Source organism: Mustela nivalis (genome assembly GCF_964662115.1).
Source record: "Mustela nivalis genome assembly, chromosome: Y".
Lineage (NCBI taxonomy): Eukaryota > Metazoa > Chordata > Mammalia > Carnivora > Mustelidae > Mustela > Mustela nivalis.
Window position 1 is genome coordinate 32,103,020 of NC_139041.1, and position 22,815 is coordinate 32,125,834.

Below are 22,815 nucleotides of genomic sequence, written 5' to 3' on the forward strand. Positions count from 1 at the left end.
AGTGGGGGGAGGGGGATGGTGAAGGGAAAGGAAGAAGCAGGGGAGTCGAAAGCCCTCCAGGAAGGGAAACTGGCAGGCTCTGCTCTTGCCAGGGGCATCCCTGCACTGCACTGCGCAGGGCTGGAGCAGGAGAGAGGAAGGGGGGAAGAAGAGAGGAGGCAGATGAGAAGGACGGCAGGAGGGGGAGGCAGGGAGGAAGAGAAGGGGACGGGGAGAGAGGAGGAGAAGGCAGAGACCGAACAGGAAGGGGGTCCGGAAAGAGGGAGAAGGGCGGGCGGCGGACAGACCCAGAGAATGGGGCAGCTGAGGCTTCCCAGGGCGGACACCTCACCGTCACTTAGAAGGACTCGGAATGTTCAACACGTTCTCAGCAGATGCTCTCACTGTGGACTGTACACACAATCTGCGGGACACGCTGAATGCTCGGGAGGTCTCCGGAGTCCTGAGAATGACTCACAACGCAGATGAGAACATTTCCTCCCCTTTCAACACTGAAAGCCAAGACTTCGGGAGACACATGGTAAAAGACCCATGAAAGGCACTAGCCATTGTTCAGTGCTGTGCTGGAATACAGCAGTGAAACCATAATCACAGGATTCATACTGACTCCTACGTCCTGTATTTCAGAGCGGTATGTCACACACAGGAATGAGCACGCGTATGTGCTCATGCACACACATGTACACATGCACGCACACACAAACGTGCGCACACGAACACACAAACGTGCACATGCACATGCATACATGCGCGCACATGCATGTGCATGCGCATTGTGCACACATGAACATGTGCACACACATGTACACACAGGCACGCGCAAACATGTGCACATACATACACACACACGAACGCACGCACACACTTGTGCACACACGCACAGCATGCACGAACATGCACACACACATGCACATGTGCGCGCATGCACGCACACGCACACACACACAGAGGAATGACCTCTCACTCCCTCCTCCAAATGAAGGCAATAAATATGCTTCTCTGGAAAGTACGATTATGCAATTCTGGGATCATAAACATTTTTTTTTTAAGTTGAGAAATCCTTAAACACTCAAATATACTAATGCAAATTTTGAATTTCCAGAATGAATTGTAATATATGCTATTTCCCAAACTTACAAGACTTTTTTTTCCCTCAAACAGGTGCCTTCGGACTATGTTTTCCCACATGCTGAACTGTTGCTATGCTGAGCTGTCAAGTCAATTTGCTTTGTTTTTCCCTGAACAAGGACCTTCACATATACTAAAACATGCAACGCTGCTGGGGTTGCCGGATTTGGCAAATAAAAAATATAGGCTATCACAGTAAACTTAAGATTCAGATCAACATGGGGCGCCTGGGTGGCGCCCCATGGGTTAAGCCTCTGCATTAGGCTCGGGTCGTCATCCCAAGGTCCTGAGATCAAGCCCCACATCGGGCTCTCTGCTCAGCGGGGAGCCTGCTTCCCACCCCCCCACCCGCTGCTCTGCCTACTTCTGATCTCTCTCTCCATCTGTGAAATAAATAAAATTTAAAAAAATAAATTGAAAGATTCAGATCAACAGTGGCTAATTTGTTAGACGATGCATGCAGCAGGTGTTAATTAAAACACGTTTATCTGAAATTCAGATTTAACCAGGTATCCTGCACTTTCTCTGGCAAATCTGTTTAGGACTTTTCTTGAGAAGAAAAAGCTCAAAGAGTTCGGGCTCTGAGTGGGGAGAACAGCATCTTAAAGTGCCTCAAGCAGGCACAGGCAGACTAGCACACATCGACCCCATTCTGAAAACGTGAACCTTCTTAGTTGCCCCTAAATCCTCACTGCACTCTGTCCTGGGTGTATATGTTACTGTAAAACATAACTTTTGCCAGTTTTTTCCTCCTTTTAACTTACTCCCTCACGGAGCTGTACCCCCACGTGATAAGGGATTGAAGGGCTAGTACCAAACTTTGTACCTCAGAAAAGTAAAGCTGTACCTCGGCGGGACAGGAAGTAGCCGACGGAGGCCCAAAGACGCCCCTACAGGACCGTCTCCGAGGGATCGGAAGGCACTGCAGCTCAGAGCCATCACTAACGGTGTCTCCAAATTCTCTTTCCTTACAAAAGGGCTCCTCCATCATTATTTTTCTTAAGGAATGAAAAGCTGCGAACCTTGCCAAGCCTGATCTTAACAGATGCCACTCTCTCATTCCAGTGCATCCGCCACGTGTCGCATCCTGGTGATTACACTCCAGTGCTAGCATTCGTGCTGCGTCCGGCAACCCGGCACCACGGGACAGACCCCGGCCCCACGGGCTCACCCGAGTGCTCCAGCCATCCTGGGGCCACGGGGGCCGCACCTGGTGTTCTGGGAACCCGCGGTTTCCTGTTTTGTCCTTCATGCCCACTCCCCTTTCCACGGACGCCTCACACCGACGCACTGTGACTGCCTGTGGGGAACTACCGGATTCTCGGTTTCCTTTTGGGAAGAGGAACTCATTGCCAATGCTGTGGAGTTGGAGAAAATGGACCCGAAGGTTATATCTCATGAACTTCCCATGCTTGACCTGAACCATAATAACCTTCTCAAGGACAATCAAGAGCATACCAGGGCACACTTGGTTTAAATGTTTGTTGAGAATGACCATAGCGCCTCATCTTTCTTCCAGTGCACGGAGACCTGAATCCATGTGGCCTGGATACAGAATGCTGTCTTCGGTGATATTAATCTGCTTCTTTGACAGACCAGCATGTTCCCAAAAGACAAATCTTGGCTTCTCATAGTTCATTCTGCCAAATGGATGACTTGTCCCGATAGCAGGGGTTCATACAGCCCAGAAACTCAGTCCCAGATCGGCCTAGACACTGGGAATAACACTGTTTATACCCGTCAGGCTTCTTTCAAGTGCGCACGGAGGAATGCGAAGCAATCACACATCCAGAGGTGCTCACCCGTGTACGGAGGAGACCCAAAGGCACCCCGCGCTCACAGAAAAGCCCCAAGCTTGTGGGAACTGGAGGTGATGGTCCTATTCCATCCTGAGTTTCATTCATAACCAAGGGCCGTCCTCCCGGCTGTGGGGCCCTGGAACGTCACTCTAGGCCAAGTCAGCTTTGGACGATGCTTTGCCTTTTCAGTCCTCCCTACATGAAAGGTCACTCCCGTGGGGACATGCTCCACTGGTCACCAGCAAGGGCTCCTTGTGTGTGGAGGAAACTGAAGCTCCTTGAGAAAACAAAAATGGAAGAAAATTTCCCACCGACAAAGGCTGAATGGCCTAGACACACAGGAAGAGAGGGAACCATCCAATTAGGAAGATGACTGGGTCTCCATTCACTTTTTTCAACTCGCTCTAAAAATTACTAGGATGTTTTCATCAGCGGCCCTTTCAAGCTAGACAATTAGAGAGAATTCTCATCCGGAAAGCCACTTCTAAGCGAGGGTTTTGTTAGAGACTTATGACCTGAAACATAAAATATTGTTCTCCTTTCGATTCAATTATGCTCTTAAAAGTGAGCTGTGTGGGTGGAAGGAAGAACTGTTTGCTGAAGCGAACAAGAAACAGGATCGTTTCTCTATTCCTCTCTGTGCCTGACACTTTGTCTTTATTGATCTTCCTTTTATTTCCTTAAATCACTTGATAGGGAGGTGACATATAACCACACTGCAGTTATATTTTTATTTTTTAACATATTTTTATATTTTGATTTTTAAATAAATTGCTGCAAGACCTGCAGTCAATAAATAAATAAAACTGAGATGTGAATGCCCATGGTTTAGATTCTGAAAGCAAAGACATGAGCTCCTCCTAGAACAGGCACATGAAAAGAAGAATCCGTCACGATCTTCCAATCAGACGTTGTAAGTATGAGGCTGGTGTGGGGGTCACGAGCACGTCTGTTCCCAAATCCTTCATTAAGCTGCTAAGGAAGGAAGGAGTGTTTCTCCGCTCACAGAGCTGACAGCACCGGGGAAGCTGATATTTCTCCTAAAGCGGGTGTTTCTCAGTTCTTGAGGCTCAGGGAGAAGCTGCTCATACAAGTAAATGAACCGTCCCTGAGGTGTTTCTAATGATACACCCGGACACCCAGGATAGAAAAGGTGTCCTCTCCTGGCTCCCTGCCTTCTCCATTTGTTGTTCCCAAGCCTCAGTCCAAAGGGTTAGAGCTTATTCTAAAAGACAGATGATTCCTTTGCATTTGGGTTCATTTGGCCACCATCAAATAAAATTCATTTGCAAATCTGATACTTTCCATGCTTAGAAATAAAATAGATACAAGTTATGGAAATGCTGAAAACTAAAATATAGAAGGCAGTTTTGGCCTGAACATATTGTTTCCAAATTAAATCTTATGTGTAAAAAAATGAAAGATTCATTTAGCATGTATAAAAACTATATGACATGTATCTTTTACTTATAGCTTATAGCAATGAATATGCTGGCTCTGTTTCTCCGCCCATGCGTCTAATCATCGAGACAGCTAAAAGTATAACAAGACCAGCATCAGACTACATACCACTCACCCTTCCTAGTTATAAACATCTTACTTTAACATTTTTATTTGAAAGGGCCAATATTTGACTTAAGTTTATTCAGGCACTTGGTTCATTTCAGATTTAGAAATTTGGATCATAAAACACGTAGAGATGTACAAATAATTGTATCCCATCTCTGCATATAAATACAGAGGTACTAGTTCATGATCCATCATCCCTAATGCTGGGGAAAAGGTATGCCAGTAGTTCCAAGCATGAGGCCTACTGTGACAAAAATACTCAAGGAAATCTGTAAGGGAGCCCAATGAGAACGGAACTGTAACACACTGAACAGGTCATATCTCAGCAATCTCTTGCAATAATAATACTGAGTGTGGTATTAACCATCATTCCTTTTGACTGTAAGAAATCTTTGGGATGCAGCAAAGGCGGTCATGAGAGGAAAGTATACAGCACTACAAGAGCTTCTCAAGAAACAAGAAAGGTCTCAAATACACAACCGAACCCTACACCTAAAGAAGCTGGAGAAAGAACAACAAAGAAAGCCTAAACCCAGCAGGAGAAGAGGAATGATGAAGATCAGAGCAGAAATCAATGAACTAGAAACTGAAAGAACAGTAGAACAGATCAATGAGGAGCTGATTCTTTGAAAGAACTAACAACACTGATAAACCACTGGCCAGACTTATCCCAAAGAAAAGAGGAAGGACCAAGTAAATAGAATGATGAAAGAAAGGGAAGAGATCACATCCAACACAAAGAAATACAAGAATATGAACATATTATGAACAACTATATGTCTGCAAATTTGACCATCTGGACGAAATGCTGCATTCCTAGAGACGTATAAACTACCACAACTGAACCAGGAAGAAATAGAAAACCTGAACAGACCCATAAGCAGCAAGAAAATTGGAGCAGTCATCCAAAATCTCCCAAAAAAAGAGCTCTGGGACAGTTTCCCAGAGGAATTCTATGAAACCTTTAAAAAAGAATTAATACCTATTCTCCTGAAACTGTTCCAAAAAACAGAAATGGAAGGAAAACTTACAAACTCGTCTTATGAGGCCTGCATTATCTTGATCTCCAAACCAGACAAACACCCCATCAAAAAGGGGAGTTAACAGACCACTATCCCTGATGAACATGGGCGTAAAAATTCTCGCCAAAATACTAACCAATAGGATCCAACAGTACATTAAAAGGGTTGTTCACCACAATCAAATGGGATTTATACCCAAGCTACAAGGTTGGTTCAACATCGTAAATCAATGTCATTCACTGTAGTAACCAAAAAAAAGGGACAAAAACCATAGGATACTCTCAATAGATGCAGAAAAAGCATTTGACAAAGTACAGCATCCTTTCTTGATCAAAACTCTTCACAGGGGGCACCTGCGTGGCTCAGTGGGTTAAGCCTCTGCCTTCAGCTCAGGTCATGATCTCAGGGTCCTGGGATCAAGCCCCGCATCAGGCTCTCCATTCAGCAGGGAGCCTGCTTCCCCCCTCTCTCTGCCTAGGTCTCTGCCTGCTTGTGATCTCTGTCAAATAAATACATAAAAATATTTTAAAAAATAAAAATAAAATAAAATAAAATTCTTCACAGTGTCAGGTCAGAGGGCACATTCCTCAATATCACCAAAGCCATCTGTGAAAAACCCATAGCGAATATCATTCTCAATGGAGAAAGTAACTGAGAGCTTTTCCCCTAAGGTCAGGAACACGGCAGGGATGTCCACTATCATCACTGCTATTGAACGCAATACTAAAAGTCCTAGCCTCAGCGATCAGATAATAAAAAGAAATAAAAGGCATCCAAATCAGCAAAGAAGTGGTCAAATTCTCACTCTTTGCAGATGATATGATACTTTATGTGGAAAATCCAAAAGACTCCACTCCAAAACTGCTAGAACTTGTACAGGAATTCAGTAAAGTGTCAGGATATAAAATCAGGGCACAGAAATCAGTTGCATTTCTACAGACCAACAGCAAGACAGAAGAAAGAAATTAAGGAGTCACTTTTAGAAAGGGCAATATAGATATCCGAACCCCCAAAATACAAAGTACACGCATGTGTACATACATACAGAAAGAAACATACAAAATAACTCTGTAGGAAGGGAAATGGGATACTTTTTCTTACACTAGAAGTGCCAGCGTGACAATGAGGAAGGAGGCCATGTGAAAGGCGGTCCCCGAATCCAGCAATGCGCTCATTATGACGACTGTCATGGACCTAGGATCTCGGTGCAGCTGACCTGGCCATCCCCGCGGAGGTCTGTACTTCTGGTTTCTTTGGCACAGCAGGTAACGACTAATTGCATGCTATTGGATTACTGAACTTTTATAACGGCATTCATCAAGGAGAAAACAATATAAACTTTATATCCTATTTCAGGTATAGAAATGTAACTATGAGACTGTTTTCATACAGTATCAATCTTTCCCAAAGCTTTATTCAATGACTGATTCACCACCATATACAAAGGCACTGGCTAAGAGACGCGGTAGACACGGGCTAAGAAGAAAGAAGGTACTCACGTCCCCAGGTTACTGTACCTCTTAGTGGGTCATAATTGACTGCACGGATTTTTCTTTCATTCAGAAACAGAATTAATTCTTCATGGACCCTTCTCTTCTCAGCGCCTCCATAGCGTACACCTCTAAGACCCCATCAAAAAGTGCTCTCTCTCCAAGAGCAAGTTGGCCACAATAAGAAGTAGCTTGTCATCTCCAGAGGAGAATCTAAAGGTAACATAAGCCCCCCTCCCAACACCCTTTAATAAGACGCAATGAGCTATAAGGATACTGACCCCAAAGCAGAACAGCTCAAACACTGCTGGTGACTGCAAAGGGCCGGTCAGTCCCGCTGTGTATTCAAGCCTGTGCTGAGACCCCTGGCAGCGTTAGATTTGCCTCTCCTGGGAGGCCCCGGGGTCAGAGCAGCGAGCAATGGTGCGAAATGCTCAATGACCTCGTGGCTCTTTTGACCCAGGGACCCACCTACGTGATGCCGCTTAGGGATTCCTGAAAGCGCTCCAGAACCCCAATTTCTCAGCATCACCCAGTCTCAGTGGGTCACACTGAATTCAGTGGGTCACACACTGAATTTATGTAGTGAGGAGCCAAACTAAAGCATAACTTGCCCATCTAAGACAGGATACACGAATCATTATCCGATGAGGAGTTTACCATAAAGCGATTTTCTACGGCAGGTACCTCCCACTGAAACGGGTCACTTGCTAAAGCCTTAGTAACATCAGACAGGGCATTTCATTATGGAGGAAAGTGATCAGGGATATGTTGCACTTTGCGGGGAATGAACTTTAACTACCGGATCAAGAGAAAATCAATGTTTTATTGAGCAGCTACTATGGGGCCAGGCATTCTGTTCAATACTGGGCAGATGACACAGTGTGTGTGTGTAAGGACACACACGCTGCAGTGTTTTGCCATCTGCAAGGCAGACAGACACACACCATGGGGTAAGGCGCGGTGCAGATTACAATGATGCGATCAGTCAGTCAAAGGTGCGCTCAGAAACGCTGCACAGCTGGATGAATGTCACCGACGTGGGAATGTGCCCTCTGTGCCTGGAAACTGGATAGATTTCCATGGGGTTCTGAGCTGTTGGGGGCGGTGTGAATGAGGGAAAAGGGAGGCTCCGTGTCAAGCTGAAATCTGCAATCTACTCCCCCGGTTGGGGAGGCGAGTGAAAGACTTGGTTCTGCAAACTCTTTGGGCTTTATTTGGGATGGATCCGCACGAGGAAAGAAGGGAGGCAGAGACAACGGCCAGAAAGCTAACGGGACCGCTCTGGAGACAAGCTCTAACTGTGAGCAGGGGGGTGAAAAGTAGAAGCAGACACGATCAGCTTTGGAAGAGACCCAGTAAGCAGGACTTTTTGCTGCCGCAAGGCATAAGGAACGGCAGACAGGAGAGCCGACACCACTGGGCTGCTCAAAAGGAGCAAATGTCAAAAACAACCAGCTCAAACCCGAAAGTGAGGAAGGAGGCACTGAGCAGCCGTTTGAGTCCCAGAGACCATAGGGAGAGAGATGAAGAGGCAGGTTCAAGTGGACACGGGCCGCCCAAAGGGAGTGGTGGTGGGACATCCTGTCCTTTGAACTCGCGGGAGAGGGAGCTTTGATCCGGCCACGCACCGGCCGCCGGGGGGCCGCTGCTGTATGTCTGACATTTCCGCAAACGGGGAAGGTACGGAAAACCGCCTCTCGTTGACACCCCGGTTAAATAAAACGTGTGAAGATTTTATTTGCTTGTAACCGAGAATGGTTTTAGACAAAGCTCATGATACATCGGAACCACAGGCAGGAGTGAGGGAGTGTTATGTCTGAATCTGAGGCCACGCATTGGCCAGACACGCTAAGTATGACGTCTCCGAATAAATCACCCACCGCGGGCCACGATGGAAATCCGCCATCCAGTGCGACCATAAGTGAGGCTGACTTGGTCGACAGCGTAGCTCGCTTCATCTCCCTATGCCCTTTTATGATTCAACTTTAAATCATCTTTGTTTGCTTCACCTACACTTATAACTTACCTCATGAAATACCATTTGGGCTGATGTAGCCATTGGGTCATTGTTTATCCAGTATTTTGTCCTTTTTTCCTGCAATCCTAAATAAATTGTCCCTCCTGATGCAAGCTACTGCTGTTCATTTTTTATTTGTAACATTTATTTATACGTATTCCTTCCACGCTACGCTGTGAAAACATGAATATATCTTTGCCCGTTCAAACTTAGCTATAAATAAATACTAGGCTCATTGCTGAAACCAAAGCTATTTCACCAGTCATAAAAAACGTAACACAAACTGGCAGTCTGTCTGACTCTCTGCATTTACACTGTCTTAGAGAAATACATTTAAAGAGAGAAAGATGAGTGTCGCACTGTGACGGGTCAATATGCAGGCGCTAAGGGATGGGAGTCCCAGTTGCTCACCAGGACCTTTTTATTTCACCTCTTGGAGGCAGGTTTATAGTCTGGACGGTCTGAAGGCTGTTCTGGGTCTGGCCGGGCTGTCCTGGACTGATCTGGGCTCGGGAGGGCACGTCCCTTGCCGGCCTCCCTGCCCTCCTGAGGACCACCTCAGCTCCGGGTGCCGCCCACCCCATCACCCCGTTATTCTGGGTTCACGGTGTCCCTCTCCCTTTGCTCTTTTTTATATACCAAAAGTTTCTATTCTCTCCTGAAAGATTCTCTCTTTCAAACCAAGTCTCTAATGACTGGGAGTTATGGAAAGAATAAAGCCGTTTGTTCGTTCAAGTTCGCAGGGACTAAAAACGTGCTCAGGACAGACGCAGACTCAGATGCGGGGAAGAGGAGAACGAACGGCACAGAGGAAACCAGCTGTCATGGAGCGCACACTCCGGCGTGGACAGGCCCAACGACCCGACAAGACAGACGTGGTAGGGCAGGCGGTAAGGGCCGCTGCCAGGTTACCGAGAGGAACGTGTTGTAGTTTTTGCATATGTTTAATAAAGTGTAGCTGCTAATACAAAGAACGGCATAACTTTAACAGAGAAAAGAAGGATTCTGAGAGTCAGGATAAAGGAGGAAGCCAGGCAGGTGTCTGGAGGGAAAGTGTTCCTCGGGAGGGGAGCCGGCAGGAACCAGGAAGGCAGGAACCCACGGAGGAGAGCGCGGCTGGCTCTGCCTCCTAAGGGCAGCCACAGACGTGGGAGAGGCAGCAGGGCTGGATCCCAGCGTGGGCGGCGCATTCCCGGGATCCCAGCGTGGGCGGCGCATTCCCGGGATCCCAGCGTGGGCGGCGCATTCCCGGGATCCCAGCGTGGGCGGCGCATTCCCGGGATCCCAGCGTGGGCGGCGCATTCCCGGGATCCCAGCGTGGGCGGCGCATTCCCGGGATCCCAGCGTGGGCGGCGCATTCCCGGGATCCCAGCGTGGACGGCGCATTCCCGGGATCCCAGCGTGGACGGCGCATTCCCGGGATCCCAGCGTGGGCGGCGCACGTCCGGGATCCCAGCGTGGGCGGCGCATTCCCGGGATCCCAGCGTGGACGGCGCATTCCCGGGATCCCAGCGTGGGCGGCGCATTCCCGGGATCCCAGCGTGGGCGGCGCATTCCCGGGATCCCAGCGTGGGCGGCGCATTCCCGGGATCCCAGCGTGGGCGGCGCATTCCCGGGATCCCAGCGTGGGCGGCGCATTCCCGGGATCCCAGCGTGGGCGGCGCATTCCCGGGATCCCAGCGTGGACGGCACAGGTCCGGGATCCCAGCGTGGGCGGCGCATTCCCGGGATCCCAGCGTGGGCGGCGCATTCCCGGGATCCCAGCGTGGGCGACGCATTCCCGGGATCCCAGCGTGGGCGGCGCACGTCCGGGATCCCAGCGTGGGCGGCGCATTCCCGGGATCCCAGCGTGGACGGCGCATTCCCGGGATCCCAGCGTGGGCGGCGCATTCCCGGGATCCCAGCGTGGGCGGCGCATTCCCGGGATCCCAGCGTGGGCGGCGCATTCCCGGGATCCCAGCGTGGGCGGCGCATTCCCGGGATCCCAGCGTGGGCGGCGCATTCCCGGGATCCCAGCGTGGGCGGCGCATTCCCGGGATCCCAGCGTGGACGGCACAGGTCCGGGATCCCAGCGTGGGCAGCGCATTCCCGGGATCCCAGCGTGGGCGGCGCATTCCCGGGATCCCAGCGTGGACGGCACAGGTCCGGGATCCCAGCGTGGGCGGCGCATTCCCGGGATCCCAGCGTGGGCGGCGCATTCCCGGGATCCCAGCGTGGGCGGCGCATTCCCGGGATCCCAGCGTGGGCGGCGCATTCCCGGGATCCCAGCGTGGGCGGCGCACGTCCGAGATCCCAGCGTGGGCGGCACAGGTCCGGGATCCCAGCGTGGGCGGCGCATTCCCGGGATCCCAGCGTGGGCGGCGCACGTCCGAGATCCCAGCGTGGGCGGCACAGGTCCGGGATCCCAGCGTGGGCGGCGCATTCCCGGGATCCCAGCGTGGGCGGCGCATTCCCGGGATCCCAGCGCGGGCGGCGCATTCCCGGGATCCCAGCGCGGGCGGCGCATTTTGTGCTGGCTGGGAAGGGGAAGCCCACGGGGCTCCATCAGGAGCGCTTCCCTGTGCCGGTGCCGCTGGAACAGGTACGTCTCAGGACTGGCACCGGAACACAGTCACTGAGGCCGCACAGTCCCCAGGCTCCGCCTGGAGACCCTGGGAGAGAATCACCTTCAAGTTCACGCTGCCTCCTGGGACAACACTCGCCCACGCGGACGTGCGGCGCAGGCCCCGCCGTCTCTCTCGCTGCCGGCCGGGGTCCCTCTCAGCGACGCGGCCCTCCACGGCCCTGGTGCCCGAGTGCCTCCGCGCAGCCCGAAGCTCCCCAGGTCTTACATCTCTTCAGTCCCGGCCACGTCCTGCCTCCTCACGTCTGCCTTTTGCTTCTCTTCTCCGCGACACACAACTCTGCCTTGACGTGCCTGCGGGGTCGGGGCGTGCTGGGGCGCCGATCCCCATCCGGAGGCCGGCGGACCCGGAGCCTGGACTCCAGCTGCCAGCCTCCCTTCGCGCGAACCTCGTGGGGCGCAAGAACGGGAGTGACGAGGGACCCCCGAGGCAGAAGGGCCGGGAGCGGCCTGCAGCCGGCCGCGCCTCCCAACCCGACGGCCCCGCTCGTGAGCTTCCTCCGCGGCGACGGAAAGGCCCTGACACGGAGACGCGAGAAGCGGCCAGGCCCGGAGAGCCGGCGACCCGACCGAGCCCTTCCAGACCGCTGCAGCGGACGCGCCGCTGGACACGGGTGCGGGTGACCGCTGGGACCCGGCAGTTCTTCGGTCGACGCCCGGCCAGGCCACAGCACCAGGGGCTGCGGATGAGGCGTCCGTGCCTGTGGCCGAGAGGGCGAGAGGAAACCGCGCGCCGGCAAAGGTCTCGGGTCTTTCCACCGCCCGTGAGAACAGTGCGAGAGTCAAACACGCGAGGCGGGAGTTTTCACCTGATCCCCACCGTGACCCTGAGGAGCAAGGCCGGACGTTTGCCGGGACCGTTCCGGGGTGCTGAGCTGGAGGAGTCGCCCCCGGTGTGATGTGACGCGGGGTGCAGAACCCGCAGAGACCCCCGCGGGCCCGGAACCGTGCTCCCGCGTCTTCCACGATGTTCCCCGCGTGCGTGAGCGCCCACAGGCCACAGGGAAACTGAGGACCCGGAGGCCGTTTCCTTTGCTCGTTTAAACCAACACAAAAAGGAAAAGAAGGGACACGGTGGTATCCAGAATATTCGCCGGAATCCGGAAGAAATGATTTCTAGTCGCTGTGAGTTCACTGACTGACCCCGCGACCTTGGGGAGGCAGGGCACGGCGCCGAACCCCTCACACGTGTATTTAGGATACCGACACATGACTTTATCCAGCCCTTGGATGGCTGTCCTCTCGCAGTCATGGTCACCCTGTGCACAACGCAGTCCCGCAGACACGTCCCCGGGCCCTCCGCACTGGGACGCACCTCCAGAGAGCGCCAGGGACCCTGCTGCACCTCCCAGTCTCGTTCGGCGACCGACGGTGAAGGATCTGCCTCATCGATGGCCGATGGCCTTCCGGCAGAGCACGCGCGCCCTCCTTTCCTGACGGAAGAAGTAGCTGGGTCCCACACGATCCGTTCCCCGAGTTCAACTCCAACCGACTCCCACACAGACAGCTCACTGACCCGTTTTACTGCCTTAACCTCTGTCCCAGGACCGCGGTTCCACAGGGACCACCGCCTAAACTGATTAAGGCACCCCACATGATCTACTGTTTTTCTGTTGAATTTCACAAACCCAACCTACCACGCTCAGACCTGAGGGCAAATCTGGGAAGAAGAGGACTCTGATTTTATAATTTTCTGCTAAAAGGGTGAAACTAACAATTTTCCAGATTTTACTGATTCTTTCTGGGAAAACCAAACATATTTCAATCACCTGTTCTATTCAGTAGGAAATTCATCCAAATTCCCCATCTTATTAGCTACTGTCTTACCAGTCCTTGCTCAAACAGAGAACATGAAAAATCAAGGCACAAGACGACAGGAAAAAATGTGCAAGTTCTTCGAAATCCGTATGACAAGAAGGAGTAAAAGTACAGCCTTACTGGGCTCCAAAGACTTTTCACCGTATGTTGCATATAAGTACAACTCTGTTTTCATTATTTTATTTTTTTTGCATGGGTGCTGTTAGAGGAATAGCAATGGAAAATAATTAGCTCCGGTTAAAAAATTCACATGACAAAACTCTGTATTAAAATGTTTCCGTCTTGGGGCACCTGGGTGGCTCAGTCTTTAAGCATCTGTCTTTGGCTCAGGTCATGGTCCCAGGGTCCTGGGATCGAGCCCCGCATCAGGCTTCCTGCTCGGTGGGAAGCCTCTCCCACAACCCCTGCTTGTGTTCCCTCTCTCACTGTGTCTCTGTCAAATAAACAAATAAAAATCTTTAAAAATAAATAAATAAATAAATTAGTTCTCTCTTTTCAGCACTGGTATTTAAGAGGCTGATACTTTGTCTTTTTTATTTCTGTTCCTGGCATGCATATCCCTAGACTGTCTGTATACTTTGTATCTAAGATTATATACATACACATAATAGATACACATGAGCTATAAACACCTGACATATATACATCAACTATGCATCTGTGATGGTATATACATAGTTCTATATACACAATATACCCATCTGTATATGTAAATATGTAACCATCTGAACTAAATCATAAATTGACATGATAATGCTTAAGCCACCATTATGAGTATCAGAACAGAATCAAAATACTGAACAGTTATGAGGCGCTGGTTCGTAGGCTCAGTGAGCCTTTCATCTAGAGTTATTCAATGAGCATCTTTTTTTTTTTACAATTAAATAAAAATTTATAGAGAGAGAGAACATGAGCGGGCAGTGGGGGGAGGCAGAGGAAGAGGGAGAAGCAGATTCCTCGCCGAGCAGAAGCCCGACATGGGGCTCCATCCCAGACTCTGGGATCATGACCTGTGCCGAAGGCGGACGCTATGCCTACTAAGCCCGCCCAGACGCCCCTCCCTGAGCATCTATTAAACACCCGTCTTACAGTGAAGCAACAAGCGATGAAGGGATAGAAGAATCAAGGTTCCTTCTGCTTTAGTTTAAATCATGTGTTAACGAAATCATGGTCCTCCTCCAAGAGCTGAGGCAAACAATTATAGGAAAGGGCTGGACGGGCTTCCGCAACATTTTGTGAAAGCGGATCCGCTGCTACATGGGAAGAGCAAAGTCCCTCTCTGATAAAGCAACTGGAGCCTTGTTCACCCAATTCCTCTCTACTCAAAACCGCCTTCCCTGACAATCTGTGTCATGCACACAACATGCTCCCGGGGTCCCACGGGAATCCTCTGTCCTCGGGCTTCCTTCTTCTCCCGCTCCCGCACCGCGCTGTCACACACCTGACTGATTCGTCTTGTCCTTTTCACCTCGTTGCTTGTTCCTTGAAGCAAATCTGCCGAGAGCGTCTACCAGTCCCACCTCTAAGGTTTATCCTTCATGCTGATACCGTCACATACACAACCCACTTTTCCCCGTAGGTCTAGAAACGACTAGTAAAAACATCTCCCTGCAACACTGTGCATCAGTGTGAGTGTCCCCACAAGCCTGGACGTCAATGAAACTGTTAGACATTCTCTGTCCCCACAGTCTGGATACAGAAACGTGACGAGTGTGCGACTGACACCCACCACCATGGGACCCTACCTCCTCCTCCTCCTTTTACTGTTACTTTTCTCTTTTGTCGTTTTTGCATATCTTTAATAAAGATATTTAATAAAAATATCTTTAAAATGCTAATACTAAGAACGGCGTGACTTGAACGTACACAATCTGATGAGTGTGCTTCGTGCAGAACAACATACATGTTTACTCGTGAAACCATCACCCAGCACGGAAGCTCTCTGCTGTCAAGGAGATGACGACGTCCTCTGAAGAGCAGGTCCTGCTCGCTGGAGAGCAGGCATGTTAGCAACGGAAGAATTCCAGAAAGCTCCAGCCTCTGCAGGCTGAAATGAACAGTCCTGGTCCTGGAGAAGACTCTTCTGAGACTGCAGGATGCAGGGACAGCTTACTTCTGCCTCCCTGAACAGGATACACCAACGAAGCAAAGACATCACTTGCCTTCAGCGCTGGAATCAGAGGACCCAGAGCTGTCGGCAGTGGACTCCTCTACGACTCGTCTGAGCTCCTAAAATAGTTCATTCTGACCAGTGGCATCTCTGCACACCCTGCCTCCTCATGGTGACTGGCCCATGCATTTCCATCTGGGACAGTGGCCCTCAACCACTGTGGCGTCCAACCTCATTTAAGACAGTGACATCTAGGGACACCATGTATTAGAAGCCTCAAGCCTGGACATGAATCAGAAAGGGTCTACACTCAGGCATTAGTCTCAGACAAAGAACAAAACCTGAACTTATCCTGCACAAGCAGGTCAGTTGGCCACCGGCTCTCTTACCCTATTCTAATCTCAGACCTCTACTTGTCACAAACAGAAAGTGACAAAACAAGGTTTCTGGTGAGTGTCACTGAGGCAGCTGGAAAACACCGCCTTGAGTCAGAGGCCACGGCCGTCCGGCAGGCTGCAGCCGGAAGGCGTCTCCTGGGGGAACGCGCGTTCAAAGGGAATGCACAGTCAGCCATGTAGGCTGTCCTTCTCATCAAGGTGAAGCACGGCCTCTCTCTGGTTGACCTTTTCACTCCACGCGCACTCTGTCTGGGCTACACTGCTGTGTGTTGACCACGTCGACCTGTGTCCCTCACAAAACAGCCCTCGCCTACTCTCCAAAGTCACACATTCCCCGGACTCTGAAGAGAGGATTCCGATATTCTAGAGACAGACCCTGAAAGGGAACGTGCAGTTGGCTTCGAAGTCATCAACAGGGAAGGGCAGGACGTATGGATGGGAAAACACTGGCCATGAGTCCCCGCGTTTCAAAGCTGAGGGACTGGTGATTTCCTGTAGCTCTTTACTTCCTCCTTAACTTTTGTGTTTAAAATTTTCATTGTAAAAACTGAAAAACATGCGTTTGACCAGCCCAGTGTATCTCCCATACTCAAACTCACCCAAGTCCTCCTGTCTCGGGTTCTCCTATTTGAACGTGGCTTCAATGGTGGTTTCCAATTCTCCTCTCAAGCTCGCGAATCTTTTTAGTTTAAATTCAATTAATCAACATATAATGTACTATGTGTTGCAGGGGTACAAATCTGAGACTCAGTGGTCATATCCAGTGCTCATGATAACACATACCCTCCTCGACGTCCATCACCCAGCTACCCCATTCTCCTACCTCCTCCCCTCCGGCAAGACAAAACCAGAGAAGGAGAGAAACCCTAAGTGACTCTTCATCTGAGGAAACAAACGGAAGGTCGCTCAAGCTCTTTATTTCACATTTGCATAGGAAATAAATTCACATTTCACATTCGCGTACCGGTGCTCTACCATGGGTTAGTGACTGTTCTAAGTCCTGGTCTGGAATGAGTAACTCGACGTGACCCCTCCCCTCACACGTGGAGTTGAGCCCATGCTCACGAACTCACAGGTGCACACGCCAGCAGGCACGTGTGACCAAGAGCCACGGACGCCTGGCTCTCAGTGCTGAAGCCGACAGGTCTGCCGTAACTGGGGGTTCCAGGTAAGTGCTGTAACTGTCTCATGAGGAAATAGACAAGCAATTAAATCAATCAGGAAGAGATTCAGAAGCAAGAATCGAAGAAATCAAATAGCCTTGTATGTGAAATGCCAACTCCCACTGAAAAAAGTCTGTCATTGCTATGCACCAATAATGAACAGCAGAAAGAGCAATTGAGAAAAAAATCGCATTGATAACTGCACCCAAAATAAGATACCTAGGAGTAAACCTCTTCGAAGATGTGACTTACACCCTGAAAACTGTAAAACACTGATGAAAGAACCCGGGGAAGATACAAGCACTGGACAGATGTTCTATGCTCATGGACTGGAGGAACCAATATTGTTAAAAAGCCCATGCCGCCCAAAGAAATCTATACATTGAATGCAATCCCCATCAAAATACCATCAGCTTATTTCACAGAGCTGGGACACACAATCTTAAAATTTGTAAGGAAGCATAAAAGACCCCGAGTAGACAAAGCAATCTTAAAAAAGAAAAGCAAAGTGGGAAGCTTCACAAATCTGGATTTTAAGCTTTATTACCCAGCTATCGTGACCGCAACAGTACGGCACTGGCACAAAACGGACACACAGGCCAGTGGAGCAAATAGAAACCCCGGAAATAAGCCCGCAACTCTACGGTCAATTAATCTTTGACGAAGCAGCAAAGAATATCCAGTGGGAAAAGATAGTCTCTTCAATAAGTGGTGTTCGGAAAACTGGGCAGCCGCATGCAGAAAAATGAAAGTGGACCACTTTTTTTACGCCACACACAAATGGACTGAAGGCCCAAATGTGAAAAGCAGAATCGTAAAAATCCTAGAGGAGAAGACAAGCCGTAACATCTTTGACATTGGCCATAGCAGCTTTTCCTAGAGATGTCTCCTGAGGCAAAGGATACGAAATGAAAACTAAACTCCTGGGACGACATCAAAACAAAAAGCTTCTGCACAACGAGAGAAACCTATGGAATGGGAGAAGACATCGGCAAAGGACGTATCTGATGAAGGGTTCGTGTCCTATATAAAGGCCTTATAAAACACGCAAAACCCAAAATGGATAAGTAAAAAATGGGCAGAAGACATGAATACACATTTCTCCAAAGATGACAGATGGCGGACACATGAAAAGATGCTCCACGTCACTCATCATCAGGGAAAACACAACTCCAAACCACAATGAGATTCCACCCCACACCTGTCCGGATGACTAAGATCCAAAACACAAGAAACAGCAAATGTAGGTGAGGATGTGAAGAAAAAAGAGCATTCTTGCACTGTGGGTGGGAAGGCAAACCGGTACCACCACTGTGGAAAACAGCAAAGAGGTTCTTCAGCAGGTTAAAAATAGAAATACTACCCTACAGCTCTTGTTCCCGCTGGAACCAGGAAGGGTGCAGAAGAGAAGAAAAAGAAGGTTCCTGCTGGGCCAGAAACCCTTAAAAACAAGCGAAGGAACTTCGCAGAGCCGAAGACCAAGCGTCTGAGGAAGAAGTTTGCTCAAAAGATGCTTCGAAAGGCAAGGAGGAAGCTTCTCTATGAAAAAGCTAAGCATCACCACAAGGAATATAGACAGAGATACAGAACTGAGATCCGAACGGCGAGGATGGCAAGAAAAGCCGGCAACTTCTACGCACCTGTGGAACCCAAGTTGGCATTTCTCATCAGGATCAGAGGGATGGATGGTGTGAGGCCAAAGGCTCGGAAGGTGTTGCTTCTTTGCCTTTGTCAAATCGTCAATGGCACCTTTGTTAAGCTCAACAAGGCTTCAGCTAACATGTTAAGGATTATACAGCATGGGGGCACCCAAACCTGAAGTCAAAGAACAAACTTATCTACAAGCGTGGTTATGGCAAAATCAACAAGACGCGAATTGCCCTGACAGATAACACACGGACTGCCCGATCTCTTGGTAAATACGGCATCATCTGCGTGGAGGATCTGATTCACGAAATGTAGACTGTTGGAAAACGTTTCAAAGAGGCAAACGACTTTTGATGGCCCTTCCAATTACCTGCTCCACGAGGAGGAATGAAGAAAAAGACCACTCATTTTGTGGAAGGTGGAGAGGCTGGCAACAGAGAAGACCAGATCAACAGGCACAAGAATGTAGTTTGTTTTGCAGACTACGTATCGACAGTGACGATCCTACGTAATGAAAAGATGATTATGGGAACCAAAGAATGACCCAGGAAATAATGTCATCGTCACATGACAATATGCAGTATCTCAAAACAGAGCGAATTTAAAAGGTGTTTCTTCTGCTTTAATTTTTCATTGTACTAACTTTGTTCAAGTTTCACTCCTTCCTTTTTCACTATTCAAGGCTTACCGCTGTGAGTAGCTGGAGGAGAGATGTTCTCTACAGGAATAATACTGCCTTCCTCTCCCTGACAATCGTGAGGGAATACGATGGTTGCACAGTGATGGAAAGTTCTATTCCCAGATGCCTCACTATTCTCTGCTCACACCCGAATCGCAGTGCACCACGGCCTACAAAGGACATCCAACAGAGACCGACACCGCTGCAACCCTTGGAAGCCACTGGAGTCAAGAAGGACTCTCAGGACCTCGTGCTCGTGATCGATAACGCCATGAAATTTCTGAGGCTTCCGTTCCTTCAGAGACAAAAATCACAGATAAGATTTAACTGGCTGTGATCTGATGATATTATATGACCTGGGAATGAGAACATGGGTGTTTCTGCAGATTTAAAAAAAAAAAAAAAAAGTCTAATTTTCCAAACACAGTGAAAACATTTCTGCTTGGAATGCAGCGGTGCTCTTCTCTAAATAGTGACATCCTGTTCTGAAAGTCTACGTTTAATTCGTTGAAGGCGTGCTTTATTGTTTCTAAAAAAAGAAAAGAGGGTATAAAAATATTTAAATAATGTCCATACCTACGTCATCCAGAATTAACAACAGAGGTCACTTTTGGTCTGGCTCAGGCATTTAAAGAGAGCACGAAACATTGCACATTAGGATGAAGTCACCCGTGACCACATTTTATCGCATCCCTTCTCCTCTAGCTCCTTGTAACTAGCACCAAGAATCTGATGCATACGGGTGCCCGGGTGAAGCATCGGACTTCAGCTCGGGTCATGATCTCAGAGTCCTGGGATAGAGCTCTGCACCGAGCCCCCCGTGCTCAGTGGGGAGTCTGCTTCCCCTCCTCCTTCTCGCCCTCCCGAGTTGACATCCCTCTCAAATAAATTAATAAATAAAGTCTTAAAGGGGAAAAAAAAAAAAAGAATGTGACGCATAGGCAGACTCTTCTTCTAAGGGAAGTTCTAGGGACACCTGGGTAGCTCAGTCGCTTAACCATCTGTTCTTGACTCAGGCCATGATCCCGGAGTCCTGGGATCGAGTCTGACATTGGGCTCCCTGCTTAGCAGGGAGTGTTTCTCCCTCTGCCTGCTGTTCATGCTCTCTGACAAATAAATAAATAAAATCTATTAAAAAAAAAAAATAATAAGGTGGGGCTCCTGGGCGGCTCAGTGGGTTAAGCCTCTGCCTTTGCTGGCTCAGGATATGAGCTGAGCGTCCTGGGATCGAGCCCCGCTTCGGGCTCTCTGCTCAGCGGGGAGCCTGCTTCCCCCTCTCTCTCCCCCTGCCTCTCTGTCTACATGTGATCTCTGTCTGTCAAATAAATAAATAAAATCTTTTTTTTTAAAGGGAGAATTTCCTCCTGAGTACAGTGCTCTGTAAAGATACAGTGTATCTTTAGTGACCGTGAATGGTACAGAGTTAATCTTCTCCTACAACTTGGTTTTTATTATGCTGTTGACTGATACCTTTTCAAATGTATAGTGAATTAACTTTTAAATGTTAAACTTATTGTATCCCACGTGACAGGTCTATTCCACAGTTACCTTCATCTATCGGTACATGTTTGAGTTTTCCCTCCCCAAAAATGAAAAACCAAGCAGTGAACTTCCCCATACAAATCTTTTTGAGTTCACTTACTCTAATTTTTGTCCAAAAAGTGTACCGATGTGTCTGTATTTCATTTTTACATGTGTGTATCAAACTATTGTTTGCCGCTTATTTACCTTTGACACTTTATTTATTTTTACCTTTGGCATTAAAAAACAAAAGAAAAGGTTTAGTTATTTTGTTATAATCTACCTGGTCTACTCAGAATCAGGACTGGGGTCTTCTCTCATGCATTTTTAGGTACAATCTTACCACACATAACCACTTTAAGAATACACCTGTTCATTTTCCATGGTTTTTTTTTTTTAAGATTTTATTTATTTATTTGACAGACAGAGTTCACAAGCAGGCAGAGAGGCAGGCAGAGAGAGAGGAGGAAGCAGGCTCCCCGCTGAGCAGAGAGCCCGATGCGGGACTTGATCCCAGGACCCTGAGATCATGATCTGAAACAAAGGCAGAGGCTTTAACTCAATGAGCCACCCAATTGCCCCATTTTCCATGTTTTTGTGTCATTAAATTTTTATCTATCCTTCAAACAAAATGTTAGAAAAACAGGTTAACAATGTTTACGAATTCCTCGATCACCATTAGGAACTGACACATACAGAACTGGGTTAGAACGCGATGTTCCCACTGGGGAGAAAGAAGGGGTTTCGAGGGCCCCAGTGTCATCAATCCGTGTCTCTGCTGACTCCTCCAACGCTCTGTGCAAAAGTCTCAGCCACCCGGTGTGGAGCCGTTTGTACCGGCAGACGCGATCCCCACCGTGCCATCGTCACAGACTGACGCCACGTCTTCTAATGTAACAGTGACCATCACCAACATGAAAACCAGAGCAGCGGTCACCATCACGGCAACACACCGCATCATCTCTCGGAGGCTAAACAGCATGAGAGCATTTACAAACATCGCCTCACTGAGTGTCCCCCACGGCGGGCCGACGAACCGTTCCCTTCACTTCACGGGGGAGGGAAAGGAGACCCCGAGGGCTTGCACGTGTCGCCCCTAGTCCCTCAACCGGCCAGGGACTCGGGGGACAGCGAGCCTCAGCCCTGAGCTGTTACTTCCTCCCCGTGTGTACCCAGATGTCTGTCTCAGAAACAGCAAGTGCAAAATGCAAAAAAAAAAAAAAAAAAAGATGGAAGAGACACTGATCAATTCACGTCCATGCCACATTTGTACTCTGGCAAATTTCCCACGACCAAATAAGGCTGTGACTCGAATTTAGAGCTTAATAGGAAAAAACGATCTCCCCAGACATGTAGGCTGTTTTGAAAAATGTCATCCACCCATCCACTTCCTGGCTTGAAGTCCGCAAACAGAAAGATAATCATGTGATACTTCTCTAAGCTTGAGGGTGATAAAAAAATTTCGGTGCCCCACATTAACGTTCAAGACAACTTGCTTTTGTACAGAGAAGCAAAGTCGGGACGCCTGGGTGGCTCAGTTGGTTGAGCAGCTGCCATCGGCTCACGTCATGGTCCCAGCGTCCTGGGATCGAGTCCAACATCGGGCTCCTTGCTCAGCAGGGAGCCTGCTTCTCCCTTGGCCTCTGCTGCCACTCTGTCTGCCTGTGCTCGCTCTCTCCCCCCTTCTCTCTGATAAATAAATAAAATCTTAAAGAAAAAAAAAGAAGCAAAGTCATCTTAGGGTTGGTAAACCCGATGCCAGTGGACTAGAGGAAAGCGGTCCGGGTGGGGGGTTTTGCACATGTCCCAGACACACAGGACCAGCATT

General features: G+C 49.1%; 1 protein-coding gene and 1 pseudogene across 5 annotated transcripts in view; one reads left to right on the plus strand and one right to left on the minus strand.

Moving 5' to 3' along the window:
• LOC309856882 (uncharacterized protein) overlaps nucleotides 1-22,815 on the minus strand; it is a 433,358-nt gene that overhangs the window by 320,208 nt on the left and 90,335 nt on the right. The gene's annotated exons all lie outside the window — the stretch shown is intronic.
• On the plus strand, nucleotides 18,579-19,330 carry LOC309856906 (large ribosomal subunit protein uL30 pseudogene; annotated as a pseudogene). Its single transcript has one exon. The product of its transcript is annotated as a large ribosomal subunit protein uL30 pseudogene (transcript).